At 37.4% G+C, this 16484-nt stretch overlaps 1 pseudogene; it reads left to right on the top strand.

Moving 5' to 3' along the window:
- Positions 1 to 1026: 1026 nt before the first annotated feature.
- On the top strand, positions 1027 to 4269 carry LOC120204257 (annotated as a pseudogene).
- Positions 4270 to 16484: the final 12215 nt, after the last annotated feature.

Genomic DNA, 16484 nt, shown 5'->3' with positions numbered 1-16484 from the left:
TGACATTTATGAAGTTTCTTTAAGTTATTCGCTTGGTTTTCTGCTGGGCATTAAACTCTAAATTGTGTTCGTGTCTTCGTTTACAACCCACAAAGGCTACCCTTTGAATCCTTGCCCATTTTTCATTATTCTATGGAGCTTATTGCATACACCCCTGATTAAAAGTTGGTTTTCATGGATAGATTTACTCTTAGTGGACTTGAAAGAAAAACTAGTCGGAAACTCTTATTAAATTTTGTCTAAAATAGAATATATTAAATATTTAAATAAAAATAAAAATTTTAATAATTTATAATTATTATAATATTGAAATGATTGTTTATAATAATTAACTAAATTTTATGATTATTTTAAAATTTTTAAAATTTAAAATAATTATATAAATATAATTTAATGATTTTTTTTTTTTTTATTTTTTGTTTTTGTGATAAAGAGAATATGTTACTTAAGTGATTTAAGTCTGAACTACTTTATATATAGATGTATATGTAAATCTATATATTTAAAATGATATATAAATATTATCTTATGATAATATTAGAATCTTAAAAAAATATTTATAATTGTAATCCATTATTATTCATTACCAGCATGAATAAATAATTAATTTAATTAATTAATCAATTTAGGGTTAGTGTTGTTTTTTTAAAAGATAAAATAGAAACAGCTAATAAATTCAACCGAGGCACCCTGGTGGTGGTCATTGTCGATTGACAAACATGTAATGTGAAATCAAGAATGTTAAATTTCTCGACTTTAAACTTATATCTCAACCGGAAAATCATCACCAGTTCTACAGCACTTTGAAAGTTCTTCAAGGTGAAAAACATTTTTAGTATGATTGTCCCTTTTTAATGCACTACTCTGGTCAAACTTTAAGAACCAAATTAGATTCCTGCACTTTAACGAGTGATTGTGACATTTATGAAGTTTCTTTAAGTTCTTCGCTTGGTTTGCTACTGGGCATTAAACTCTAAATTGTGTTCGTGTCTTCGTTTACAACCCACAAAGGCTACCCTTTGAATCCTTACCCATTTTCCATTTCTTAATCTCTGGGTTTCTTGGAGACTGTGATATGGAAACTCGTAATAAAAACCCAGATTTTGACTCTCTGGTTTCATTGATTTTTCTGCTCTACTCTTTTGCTCAGTCTTGCTATTCCGCTAGTGATACAGTTAGGCAAGGTGATACATTAAGAGATGGCTACACCTTGGTATCCGAGAAAAACGTTTTTGAACTGGGGTTTTTCAGTCCTGAAAACTCCAGTTTTTCATATCTGGGGATATGGTACAAGTTTGATTCGAAAACAGTTGTTTGGGTTGCCAATAGAGATGAGCCAATATCAGGCTGTAATGGAGTTTTGAGGATTGAAGACGACGGTAAATTAGTCATCCGCGACGGAAACGACGGTGTGGTATGGTCATCGTATGTTCCTTGTTCATCAAACAAAACTGCAGCAAAACTGTTGAGTGAAGGAAATTTTGTGCTATCAAGAGATGATGGTACGCGCAGGGACCCGCCCCTATGGCAGAGCTTCGACGAGCCAACCGATACATTTTTTCCGGGAATGAAGGTTCCGGTACGTTATAAAAGAGGGGAGTGCCGTCCTTTCAGATCGTGGAAATCACCCGATGATCCTTCACCGGGAAACTACAGCTTGGGCGTTGATCCTAATGGAGGACTGCAGATAGTAATACTGGATAATAACAACAAGAGGAGATGGAGAAGTGGGCAGTGGAATCAGCAGTTTTTCACAGGCCTCCCCTCTATGAGAAATACCGCTAGTTACTTCCATGGTTTCGTCATTTCGCATCCCAATGAAAACGGAACCATGTACATTACTTACACTGTGCCGAAACATGAGTTTTTTCGATTTCAGATAAGCTGGGAAGGTAGGGAAAAGCAGTCAAGCTGGAATGCTGGTGAAAAGAAATGGGACTATCTGAACACAGAGCCTGACCCTGATAACCAATGCGAGCTTTATAATTTTTGTGGGAATTATTCAATCTGTGACCGATCTCGAAAATGCATTTGTTTAAAAGGGTTTAGACCAAGGTCTCAAGCTCAGTGGGATGCAAGCAACTGGCCCTGAGGGTGTGTGCGTAAGCTCGAACTGCAGTGCCGGAGTTCTAATGGTACAGCAGTAGGAGATGGTAAACCAGATGGATTTCAGAAAATCAAGTGCACAAAGTTACCCGATTTAGCCAACTTGTTTCCGCCGGAAGCGGACTCACACACTTGTAAACAACACTGCTCGGAAAATTGTTCGTGTACTGCGTCTGCGTTTATTACTGGGATTGGATGCATGATATGGACAGGGGACTTGGTCGATATGCAGCATTTTCAACATGCTGGAAACCTGGAGTTCTTATACCGCCTCCATCATTCTGAATTAGGTAAGCACATGGTCCATTTGAAGCTTTGTGAACAAATTTGCAGTAACTCTATTAGCTATGTGGTCATAATTCTGGGAATATTGATGCTTTAAATTAGGCATCTAATGATCTGCAATCATGTAAACCAATATGACTGAGACCATACACTCATTTTAACATTGATTCTGCTGTAAAACATATACTAATGCCTTTCGGTTGTCACTTTGAATGCAGATCCCAGGAGGAAGATTTCCAATCTTATGATAGTTATAATTTCTCTGGTGCTGGCGGGCTGCTTAGCGGCATCTCTATGGCTCCTATGGAGATACAAGAAGAAACTAAAAGGTGAGATTGTTTCTCCCTCAAACGAAAATAGGAAATGAAACAGAAAGAGGGTATTTATTTTTCGTGTCTGTCTGCAGTTTCATCAAGGCCTTGTTGCAAGGACGATGATGTAGCGGTTTCCGATGTGTCCAAGATCAAACGCAAAGAATTCTTGACAGATTTTTTGGGACCAACTGATATCCTTATAGATGGGAGTCAAGTCAATGGTCCAGAACTGCAAAATTTTGATTTTAGTTGTATTGCTACTGCAACAAAGAACTTTTGCGACGAGAACAGGCTTGGGCAGGGAGGTTTCGGCACCGTTTACAAGGTGAGTTTCATTAGTTTAGTAATGTTATTAAATTGAATCGAAGGTAATAATAGTTTCTATGTTTTATCACTAGGGAGAGCTTCCTGGTGGTGAACAAATAGCAGTGAAGAGGCTTTCAGTTCAGTCTGGCCAACGCATGGAGGAGTTCAAAACTGAGATTATATTGATTGCCAAACTGCAGCATAGAAATCTTGTTAGACTATTGGGCTGCTGCATTCAAGGGGAAGTAAAGCTGCTGATTTATGAGTACATGCCCAATAAAAGTTTAGACAGACTCCTTTTTGGTATGTTCCTTCTAGTTGTAGCTGTTTGATTGTAATGACAGTTGGAACCTGATAAAATTCTATGGCAGATGAGGCCAAGAAAGTTGAGCTAGAATGGAGAACCCGCCTCGGCATCATTGAAGACCCCTCGAGAGGACTTCTTTATCTCCATCGCGACTCAAGGCACAGAATCATCCATAGAGACCTAAAGGCCAGCAACATTTTGTTGGATGCTGAAATGAATCCAAAGATTTCAGACTTCGGTATGGCCAGAATGTTCGGGGGTAATCAAAATGAAGCGCAAACAGTTCGAGTAGTCGGCACATAGTAAGATGTCACTCTACATGTTAAAAAACAGAACGCTCAACTCTCCAACAATGTCAATAGCTTTCAACAGATCTAATCGCCTCTTTTCTTACCATGTGCAGTGGATATATGTCTCCCGAATATGCAATGGAAGGCCTATTTTCAGTGAAATCCGATGCTTACAGCTTCGGGGTATTATTGCTGGAGATTGTTAGTGCGCAAAGGAACAACAGCTTTCGCTCATTTGATCACACCAGTCTTCTCACATATGTAAGTACAGAAAATGCATCACATGATCATCTGCTGCTGAAGCTGAAATATATATACTAATTAGGTGGATTTGATTTGAAACTGGTTTCAGGCATGGCAACTTTGGAGTGAAGATAAAGTAATGGATCTGGTGGATCCTTGCATTCGGGATTCATGCTCGCCGGATGAAGTGTTGAAATGCATACATATAGCGCTACTGTGCGTGCAAGATTCGCCTGCGCATAGACCGACAATGGCGACTGTCATGCTATTTCTCAAGGGTGAAACTGCAACCCTCCCGATGCCGACGAAACCCACCTATGCTTCCTCGAGGACTGCCGTGGAAGAGGAAAATGTTCTGCATGGTCAACAAGCTGTGTCTTCAAATTATGTCACGGTCACGACTATAGTTGGAAGATAGATGCTCAAGCTCTTAGAAAGCCTGTGATTTGTATATTTCAAAGAGTTCAGTTTATAATTATTTCAAAAGTATTTTTCGAATTGTTTTATGATAGTATATTAATATCAAGCTTTGTAAAATTTGAAGTGTACGTTTAAATATTTCTGGAAATAATTATTTATCTTAAATGTTAAATACGAAAATATATTTACGTACCAAAATTATTTACTGTATAAATTTAATCGCCATGCATAACATGTGTAAATAAACTATTCATGAAATCTCTCTTGAAGCAAATAAATAATTTAAAAAATCTTTAATTAATTAAATATATATTCTGTGACGTGTGTTGAAGTTCTTAAAAACATAAATCCTATATAAAATCAATGCACTGACATCATGTGGTTTGATGTGTAGTTGTACATGTGGCAATATGAAGGAGGTGATCATAGTAAAAGTGGTAAACTACGCTTTTACTATCTAAACTATCAGTTTTTTTTTTTGATAATTCAAATTTTATTACCCAAATAGCAAAGTTGCTACAACCAATCAACCAATCTAACAACAAAGGAACAATTAACAGACAAGAAACAAAAAAAAGATTGGTTAAGCTATATTCCAAGCATTACAAAGGGAAAGGTTTAAACTATCTGGTCTATTAATGGATTTGCCTCTTAGTCGGATGGCTACGACCTCCTTGATATCTTTAAGTAAGGATTCAACTTTTTTACGACGACCCGAGAAGATTCTGCAGTTGCCTCTTGCCACAGAAAATAAATGAAAGCAGACCATGCAAGCTTCAATATGATAGTGATAAGTGACTTTCCTTTCCAAATAGAAATTGCCCAATCTAAAAAATTGTTCCAAGAAGCGAAAGAAGTGTTCATACCATTAAGCAGCATAATAAAGCTCCAGAGATCAATTGCCAAAGGGCAGAGGAAGAAGAGATAGTCCCGTGACTCTTGGGAGGAGTTACAATTGGCACAAACTCCTTCAGAACAGATTCCCATACGTTGAAGACGATCTCTTGTAGGAATACGATCGAGAATAGCCATCCAAGCAATAAGATTGTGCTTGGGAACATGCATTGGGAACCAAATTAATCGATGCCAAGAAACTTTCTGCTCTCGCGTACGAATTATATCCAAAAAATCTTTGGCTTGCGAATGACCAGCAGTGAGGAATGGGAAAGCATCAGCTCTCAGTTTAAGTATCCGTTTAATGCTCCAACTTACATTTACTCTAGCTTGAAAATTCCAGAAATCTTGGTTCTTAAAGACATAGCTATTAAGCCATGCTACCCAAAGGGATCCGTTACCTGCAAGAATTGTCCTAATAAGATTAAAAGGACAGACCTTGCACCAGTCTTTTAAATTTTTCAGACCAAGGCCTCCTTCAGACATAGGAAGACAGATGCGTGCCCAACTAACTCTGGCCCCAGCAGCTTTTTTATCAGCTCCTTTCCAGAAGAAACGGGAGCAAAGTTGTTCTATTTTATTTAAGATAGAAGATGGCAGCATTAGTTGTCTACACCAGTAATTGCAGATACTATAAAGAACAGTTTTAACCAATTTAAGTCTCCCTGCATAGCTTAAGTTCCTACCAGACCAGGATTGTAGCTTTTGCTTGATTTTGTTGATTAATGCTTCACAATCTTTGTCAGTGAGTTTACGAGAGACGAGAGGAATTCCGAGATACTTAACTGGAAGAGAGCCAATTTTAAAGCCAGAAACCTGTTTTATGCTGTCCATGATACTTAAAGAGATACCCACAGCAAAGAGTTCTGATTTAGTGGAATTAAGCTTAAGACCAGAAAATTGTTGGAATTGATCAAGCACACTAAGCACTCCAACCACCGAGTCAACATTACCTTTACAAAAAATCAGGATATCATCCGCAAAAGAAAGGTGAGTGATTCCTAGTTTGTTGCATTTAGGATGGTATCCAAAGATTTTTTTGTTAGCAGCCAGATTGAGCATTCTAGATAATATATTCATAGCAAGAACAAATAAGTAAGGGGAGAGAAGATCCCCTTGTCTAAGCCCCCTAGCCCCTTTAAAATAACCAACTAAGGTCCCATTGAAAGCAATAGAATATCTGGCTTGAGTAAAACATTTTTCAATCCAAGTGATAAACTGTTGAGGGAGATGAATAGCTTTAAGAACAGCAGAAATGAACTTCCAATCAAGAGAGTCAAATGCCTTGTGAAGGTCTATTTTCATGGAGCATCTTGGGGAAATGGTTTTTCTACCATATCCTTTAACCATCTCTTGAGCAAGTAGGGAATTATCGATAATACTCCTACCTCTGATGAAAGCGGACTGATTCAAAGAAACGATCTCAGGAATGTAGACATTCAGCCTATTAACAAGGGTTTTCGAAATAGCCTTATAGATCACTGAACAGCAGGAAATTGGTCTGAAGTCTCTAGCAGCTGTTTTAACATCCTTCCCAACAATAGGCCAGGTTTCCTTGAAAAATAAGGGGGTAAAACCATCCGGTCCCGGGGCCTTATCATTACCTTGGCCAAAAATGGAATTTTTGATTTCTTCATCGGTAACATCCCTAATAAGACTGGTTGAAGCTTCAGGAGGTAAGGAGTAATTTAAGATATCTTTGAGGAGGTTAGGATCAATCTCTTTTAAAGAAGAGTCAGCAGTGCCAAGCAAGTTGGAGTAGAAAGAGAGCACTTCTTGTGACATTGAATCGAAAGATTCAAATCTGCAACCACGATCATCCACCAAAACCCGAATAGTATCACGTTTATTTCTGCATGCAACTATAGAATGGAAGAATTTAGTATTTTTGTCGCCATCACGAATCCACTGGACCTTTGCTTTCTGCTTAAAGAAATTTAATTCAGCTTCCTCCAGTGAATTTAAGTCCGTTTGGAGACCAATTTCCTTAACAATGTTATCCTCACCTTTCAAAGTGCGAATTTGTTGTTGTTCCAACTCTAGTCTCTTGAGTTTTACTCTGTCCGATATGTTGCTAAAATTTTCCTTGTTGAAACTTTTGAGGCTGACTTTGAGTCTCTTCAGTTTGGTAAACAAAATAGTCATTGGATTGCCATGAACACTAGGATGCCAAGAGAGCCTAACTACATTCAAGAAATTAGGATGAGCAGCCCAAAAATTGAAAAATTTGAATGGTTTAGGCCTATTAACAGAGGAATCTTTAAATAACCAAATAGTGGCCATACAATGGTCAGAGATTCTAGGGGGCAGGAATTCAACAAAAGAGTGGGGAAAAAAAGAAGCCCAACTTGAATTAATCATGACCCTGTCAAGCTTCCTAGCAAGGAAAAACTCTTGCTGCTTGTTGTTCCACGTGAAAGTAGGACCAAAGAAAGGATGGTCCGTAATATCTATATCATGTGAAAGGTCTTGAAAGTCTTTCATGTCAGAGGTGATATAGCTGCCAAGTAGCTCATGATCCGAACTTTCCTCTGAGTGCAAGAAAATGTTAAAGTCACCACCCAAGGTCCAAGGGGACTGATTGACTATGAGATCAACTTCTCTAACAGTTTGCCATAGTTGTCTTCGAGCTATCCCATCATTACTCCTGTAAATAGCTGATATAAAGACTGAGGAGCCTAAAAAAGTTCCTTTGGCAGTAATACATTGGTCCGAGACTTGGATTATAGATAGATTAATTCCTTTTCTACTTAGTACCCATATCCTACCATTAGTAGCAAAATTGTAATTTGTACAAGCATTCCAAGTTGAAAATTTAGAGCTAAGGATGGCATCAGATTTGTCCTCTTTAACTCTGGTTTCCATGAGGCAAAGAACATCAATATTAAGAAGGTTGGCTCTCGTAGCCACTTTATTCTGTTTTAGAGGACTGTTAAGTCCTCTAATGTTCCAGTAACTTACAATCATTGGGATGAAGAGCCCCCTGGACCCCTTTTACTTCCATCAAAAAGATTTTTAACCTTGTCAATATGCTCTTTCTTTTTAGACTTCAACTCATTAACCAAATCAGCAACTCCTAGTGAGGCAGCTCGAGGTTTCATTGAGTTAATTCCAACGTTAGAAGGATCATCTTCAATAGAACTGAGAAGATCGAATCTATTTTGAGAACCTGAAAGAGGAACCTTAGATTTATCTTTTATAAATCTGCCTCTTCCTTTTTTTTGAAACTCTTTAATGAGGGTTAATTCCTTTATATGGAGATCCTGCTATTTCCAAGGAGGAGGGATCGCTAACACTAACAGGATTAGAAGATTGTCCTTTAGTGTTAACAGTTTCCATTGAGGAGAGGTCACTAACACTAGCAGGAATAGAAGAATGTCCTACAGTGTTAACAGAATGATCAATGACTGGAACAGAAGCAGTAATCACAGCCTGAGAAATGTTGGCTTCAAGACAATTTTCAGGATTAACAGAGGCTGTGACTTCAACCTCCACAGTCTTAGAATCCTCAGCCCCTTTTGAATCATTATGAATTTGTTCCTGGAGAACTTCTACTCCTCCAGCAAGATTAGTTGAGGAAGAAATAGGAACACCTTTCTTTCTCCAAACTTGGGTAGCATTAGAGGTAGAATTTGGCTTTTGGGGACAACCTTTTTCATTGTGACAGAATATTTTACAATTCTTGCAGGATTGGGGAAGCCAAGGAACCTCCACGATAATAGAAGTGGTTTGACCATCGTTAAGAATAACTTCGATAAACTTTGGGATGGTTTCAACAGCTCCGATTTCAACACATACCTTAGCGTACTCTATCAGTTTTGATCTATATTGGTACTTTAATTTTAATTTTTTTCTAAAATCATACTTAACGTTTGGTTTTCGTTTCATTTTAGTACCCTCCGTTAAAAACTTAACTCGTTTAGTAGCTAAACTATCAGTTTTGTCCCGTTTTAGTACCTAAACTTTCAATTTTTTCAAAACTTAACGTTAAAATTTAAACGGTGGTACTAAAAAACAAAAACTAAAGTTTTTAATGGTGGGATATTAAAATAAAACAAAAAAAATAAAATTTTTAGTGGTGGGGTACTTAAATAAAACAAAAACTAAACTTTAGGTGTGATTTTGGGAAAAAAATGAAAGATTAGACACTAAAATTGGCTAAAACTGATAATTTATGTACTAAATACATAATTTACCCTAATAAAAGTTAGTTGAGCCTAATCACCCTAAAATTTTGAAGAAAGACATTATATTTTGAAATTATTTTTAATTTAACATTTTATTAATTATTATTAGTAGTCTCAATTTTTAAAAAAAAATTAATTGAACTCCTAAAATTTTGATTATATCTTTCAAACTATACTATGGAGAGCGTTACTAATATGATTCTTACCTATAAATTTATGCTAAATAGTCCACTGAATACAAATTCCAATTATTGAACAAGTCGACATGAAGATTACATTACTTTTGTATTTAAGAAATCTGAAACAATCGGTTTATTATAGAGCACTTCAAATCCACATCATCAAGTTGAAAGCAACTCTTGGAAGAAAATAAATGGCTGCTGTAATTAATTCTTCATTCCATCGGTAGTTGGATAAAACCTTTGGACACGTACAAGTGAAATATAATATTTTATAACCTGTTGACTGTGATATGATAGTTATTTGAGATTTTATAATCTTATTTTATCGTATCACAATCACCAAGTTAATGTTTAGCTCAGAATGTTGTTAATGTTTTAACAAAAATGAACAAGTTTAGAATTTATGAATAGTCGGGTGATCTTTTTGTAACTTTTCATAATCGGGAGCTCAACAAAGCAATACCCTATAGTCAAGAGACCATTTCATAACTTTTGATAGTCGGGGACTCAATAAAACAACGTCCTATAGTCGAATGATCATTTGTGTACTTTACCCTAATTTTTTTACTCACTTCTTACTGAAACACATATTTGTTCATTTATTAAATTTCAATTATTAATTAAATGAATTATACCACACACCTTTGTTAATTTAATGATAATCAATCTAAGTAGGTTGAAATAATACAAGTTATTGACTTAATACCTTTATTATCCTACAGTTACAAACAATTAAACATTAAAACGCGTCTATTTATTAACTTTATATATTCATTATCTTACATGTGGTTTGAATTCAATTTCTCCTTGGGGAGAAATACATTGCAACAAATATGCTTTTTAATTTTGGTAAAAAGGCACCAAAGGTCCCTGAACGTTTGAGAAAATCAATGTGACCCTCATATTATTTTTTCTCTCAATGTGACCCTCCAACTCAGAAAATAAACCTAATGTAACCCTTTTACCAATTTTTTTGGAGAAAATAACTTCAGTGACCAAAAATCCCATATAATATACGATTTTAACCAACTTTTTCCGGATTTGCCAAAATGACCAACAAAATCGCAATGCGATCGCTAATTCACAACGCGATCTCCATTATCGCAAATTCGCGTTGCATTTTCGCAATGCGATAGTTGAAAATCGCGTTGCGATGGTCTACAGTATCGTTGCGATTTTCCTAATTCGCAATGCGAATAAGTAAATCGCAACGCGAATTGGGAAATTCGCAATGCGAATAAGTAAATCGCAACGCGAATTGGGAAAATCGCAATGCGATACTGACTATCGCAATGCGATAATAAAAAATCGCAACGAGATACTTACTTTCGCAACGCGATACTGACTTTCGCAACGCGATTTACATAATCGCAATGCGATTTTCAAAGCGCCATTAGTATCATGGCCAAGTATTTTATTTTTAAATTCCAAACATGAATATAAATATATTGGAACACTGAACTGTCCACAGTATATCCCGTAATCGCAACTCATAACCTAAAACCTAAAATCACAACTCAGTCCCATCTCCATCTCTCACTCTCTCACCCATCTCCGACGAAATCCGTCCCCATCTCCGGCGAAATCCGTCTATCTAAATCTCTCAGAGCCACCCTCACAATCAGAAATGGAAAATCAACCAAATCAACCAACGAGGGTTAGTTTTTTAATTATTTTCTTTTTGAAATTTTTGCATTATTATTAGGTTTTTCATATTGAAATTGATGATAAGTTTACTGGTAATTTCAATAATAGATTAACCATTTCACTTAGATTGCTTATTAAATCAACCAAGAATCGCAACGCGAAATGCAAATCGCAACGCGATTTTAGTTTCGCGTTGCGATTCTCTCGTTGCGATAGTCATTTTCGTGTTGCGATTTTCATTTTCAGAAACTATTCTTCTTCTGCAAATTGAAACTTGAATGAATTGCATTACTTCAACCAAAAAACAAAGACAAATACGAAATTCACAGTGTTGCATATTTAAGTTTGAAGAATAAACTACTACTATTTATGTTTATTATTGTTTTTGGTATATCTTCACAGTGTAGTTTTTGGTATATCTAATTTAGTATGTTTATTGTTTTTGTAGAACTTTTATTCGGCTCAATTGACCTTGAGAAATAAAGTCAGCCTGGCCAAAACAATTGCGTCGAAGCTTTCACCTGCACAAAGAAAAATGTTTGAGGATACATGCTTCGGGCCATGGCTGAAAGTACAACATCCCGGTGGAGACGCGATGTTGACACACCTGTTTCTTCAAACCATGACTAGAGATCTACCAGAGACTATACAACGTCGTGATGAAGAGATATGGTTTGATTTTCCACCGGCGTATACGTGTTTTGGGCGGGAGGAGTTTTGCTTAATCACCGGTCTACGCTTCGGACACGATGATGTAGGTCGGTACACTAGACACATTACCCGCCCAACATGGCTATCCCAGGTTTTTCCTGAGCTGGAGAGGCCGAGTCTACACGTAGAAGACTTGACAAGATTTTGAATAATAAAGATGGTTTTACTCGGATGGATGACGTCGACGTTGTCCGAGTATGCCTTCTAATTCTTTTGCATGCCGGCTTTTTAGGCAGAGAGGCCAGACAACCTATTCCAAATGATCTAATCAAATTGGTAGAAGACCTAAATGCGTGGAACCTGTTTCCGTGGGGCTCGTATTTATGGAAAGCTACATGGAATAAGTTATCGTCTGCCTTGGATGATCGAAAAAGTTTGCATGGCGATGGTTCCAAATACACTTTGACAGGCTTTATTTGGGCCTTTAAGGTAAGAATTTTTATATAATGTTTCCAAAATTATAAGTAATTATTTAACAATTACTAATGTTTGTTATTATATTGTTTGTAGATTTGGATATTTGAGGCCTTTCCCGCCATGAAGACATATGCAATAAAAACTTCAAATAATATTCCCAGGGCTATTTCCTGGAAGAGGAAACGAACCTTGCAATGGGAAGATTTACTACGGTATACGACAATAAATAATGTAAGTTAACATAAATACTACCATATGTTTATAAACAAGTTATTACTAGTACACATTTAACTTTGTTTGAGCTTTTATATTGTTAGGAGGCCAACACTCCTCTACAGAGGCTGACACCCACGGAAGTTGAGCTTGCCACTGATTGGTGGCAAGCTAGTAAGCGTTTTTTTGATGGAACGGTTGATGAGCAACCTCCACTTCGGGAGCCATCACCTCGCCCAGAGCTATCACCTCACCCAGAGCCATCATCTGATCGACCCGGCTATACACCTCCACAACGACAGCCATCACCTATTCTGTCACATCATCGAGCCTCTTCTCCACCATCACCGCAAGATAGGCGACCGGCAAAGATGCCACGACGTTTATCTCCCTGTTCTCCACCTCAACGGGATGAGTTAGGGGAGTTACGTGATGAGGTCAATGCCTTGCGTGAGGAGGTCGGTACTTTACGCAAATACGATGGTGCATGGCGTGTTGAGGTGTCTACATTACGCGGTGAGGTAGCCGCTCTACGTGAGATGGTAGCATCGTTGCAGAATGAGGTTCATACTCTACGCAACGAGGTAAGTGAAAGATTTTTCATACTCGTAATTCATTCGGTTGCTGCCAATCTGTTTTTGTTAGTATTTGTTTTTGGTTTTGTTTTTGTCTTTTGGTTGAAGTAATGCAATCCATTCAAGTTTCAATTTGCAGAAGAAGAATAGTTTACTTTCGCAACACGAAAATGACTATCGCAACGCGGAAATGGCTATCGCAATGCAAAATGAAAATCGCAACGACAAAATCGCAACGCGAAATGAAATCGCAACGACAAAATCGCAACGCGAAATGAAAATCGCAATGCGATTTGTGTTTCGAGTTGCGATTTTGTCGTTGCGATTTCATTTCGCGTTGCGATTTTGTCGTTGCGATTTTCATTTCGCATTGCGATAGCCATTTTCGCGTTGCGATAGTCATTTCGCGTTGCGATTTTAAGTTTCGTGTTGCGAAAGTAAACTATTCTTCTTCTGGAATGTTTATATATGTTGTCCTTTTAAATGTTTATATAAGTGCTTACTTCTGGAATGTTATCTGAGCATTTTGTGAACTATGATAGAATAATGATTTGGGTGAATACAATGCTAGTTTGAAACATATTTGTCTTTGTTTAATATCATGTCTGTTTATTTACTGATTTATGTATTAATTTTTTTAGCGGCCCGATAAGGTGGATGCTTTACGTCGGGTGTTCCTTGCACGACGGAGTTCACGCATCAGACGGCGTGGACGTGCTATTACGTCTCCGTTCACCCCAATGGTGCGAAGACTCCGCAAGAAGAAGCCCGACTCACCGGTCATCCCTCAAGAGTCCCCTCCAATCGTTCAAGAGGCCCCTATTCTCCCTCAAGATTCCCCCCCACCGTTCAAGAGGCCACTGTCATCGTTGAAGAGGTCCCTCCCACCATTCCAGAGCCCGATTCACATGGGGTAATATATCGAAGTATTGAGAAACCCCCACCGGTTCCGGACATGATGGATGAGAGTTGGCTCTCGTATGAGTTACCGGCTAGTACCCTTCCGGTATCTGAAGTGGAGAGGAGACAACTACCGGAAACAATTGTGGATAATACCCTTTGGGCTAAGACCGCAGTTGATTTTTATCTACATGAGCGGAGCCAAGGGTGTTACACTGACATCAGCAAACTCAACGATGAAATGTTTTTGTTGCTTGATCGGTCTTGGTGGGGTGTGCTATTAGGGGTTGAAGACAGTGGCTATTTGGATGGGGAGGTAAGACTATATTTGTCTTATATATGATTTTGATTAATTTGTTTAAAAATTAATGTAATTCACTAATATATGTATTTTTTTGTAAAACAGCATATCGATGCGTGGGTGTCACGTCTACTAATAATAAGGAAGCTTAGGAAAAATAAAAAAAATTCGCTATATACAATAATGCCGACGGCTTTTCACGCAGTTCACTTGAAGAATCAACGAGATGAATCATTTTTGTTGGGCAATGGACAAGCTAAATTTTATCCTGCATGGTGGGAGGTCGATAAGGTTAGTGTTAATTTTTTAAATTTTTTAAAGGTGTTAATAAATAAGTGCGCAAATAAATGAATTATTACTTATGATCGCAGGTGTTTATCCCTGTTTTGGAACGTCGTCACTGGCTTCTCGTCCAACTTCAGCTCCCATCCTGAAGATAATAGTGTATGACAGCATGATCAATTACATATCACTGTCTGATTTGAGAGATATTTTCAAGGGATGGAGCTCTCATTTGGCTAAATTCTTGGATGGGATTAAGTATTGGAGTCATTCTGGACACAAGAAGCCAAAGAAGTTCAATGTCACAGTTGTCAGAGACGAGACCGCGCCACAGCAATCGCCGGGAGCCAGAGGGGATTGTGGTCCTCTCGTATGCCTTTGCTTGGCGCGTTTGACGACGGGAAGCACGGAGTTTTTACCTCCCACCGATAGAGATAGAGCTGCAGTAGGCTTGTGGTTTCGGCATTATATGGCTAGAGCAATATATTCGAGACGCTGCCTACCTGCATCCGCGTTATGAAAGTGTCCATTGTTAATTGGTAAGTCAAATGCAAGTTTTGTTAACATATATACTCCTTTTGGTTTGAAAATGTTTGGTTAAGTACCTAGAATTCAATAATTTGCTGTTTGTAGGTTTTAGATGTGTAGGAAGTCTTGTTTGAGCAAATGTTTGGTTTCTGCAGGTTAATCCTTAAGTGAGCTGCGTGAAATGGATGTACGGGGTCATAAAGTTGTTGATTCATTGATTCAATAATTGATGAAGAAATAAGAATTATTATTATTTTTTGATTGTTTAATTGATTTGTAAAAGATGATTTGTAAATCTTGATTTGTTTAATTGATGTGTACATAATTTGTGTTGAAATGTAATAGTTGATTTGTTGATTTTCAATCTGCTTTATGTTGAAGGCAAAACAGACTATCGCAACGCGAAATGTCTATCGCAACGAGAAAATCGCAATGCGAAATGAAAATCGCAACGAGAAAATCGCAATGCAATTTTCATTTCGCATTGCGATTTTCTCGTTGCGATAACCATTTTCGCGTTGCGATAGCCATTTTCGCGTTGCGATAGCCATTTTCGCGTTGCGATAGTCAAATGAATGTCTAATAAGTGATGACAACTGAACAGATCATAGCAATGTTCAAACTCAAGTTACTAATACATGCCTAACTGAAAATGTTAAAAGTGTACACATAAAATACACATAATGCAAGTTTTGTTAACATATATACTCGTTTTGGTTTGAAAATGTTTGGTTAAGTACCTAGAATTCAATAATAATTGTTAAAAGTTTATGCATGTTAATCCTCGTTGCCTTTTTCATTTCGCATTGCGATTCTATCGTTGCGATTTGCGTTTCGCATTGCGATGGTCAAATGATTGCCTTTCGCAACGAGATAATACAGAATCGCAATGCGAGTTTTAAAGTTCGTAACAGGTTTTAGTTTCGCAAGCCAAATTTTGAGTGTATATATATACGCAGCAGCAACAACTCATAACCTAAATCCCTAAATCGCAACTCATGCCATCTCCATCTATCACTCTCTCCGGCGACATTCGTTCCAATATCCAACGACATCCTTCCCCATCCGGCAACAGGTCTTAGTTTCGCATCTCGTTTGTTTAGTTACAACCATGAAATCATCTAATGTTGATCATGTTTGGATAGATTTGTGTTTTGGAGGGTCGTGGGAGAATGTTCATGGTGTTTTACAATATATGCCTTTACCCATGAATCTTCAACTAAAACTGTCATTAAAGAAGTTAACTTATGAAACCCTAATGTTACGTGTTTCAAAGAAATTGAATTTAGAGCCCCTAAGTGGATTTAGGCTATCTTATCAGAGAAATGGTAAAGTTTATTTGTTAACCGACAATGAAGATGTTGAACGATTCATTG

This window comes from Hibiscus syriacus, unplaced genomic scaffold (assembly GCF_006381635.1).
Source record: "Hibiscus syriacus cultivar Baekdansim isolate YM2019G1 unplaced genomic scaffold, ASM638163v2 tig00010533_pilon, whole genome shotgun sequence".
NCBI lineage: Eukaryota > Viridiplantae > Streptophyta > Magnoliopsida > Malvales > Malvaceae > Hibiscus > Hibiscus syriacus.
This window is presented reverse-complemented; position numbering and strand designations above follow the sequence as displayed.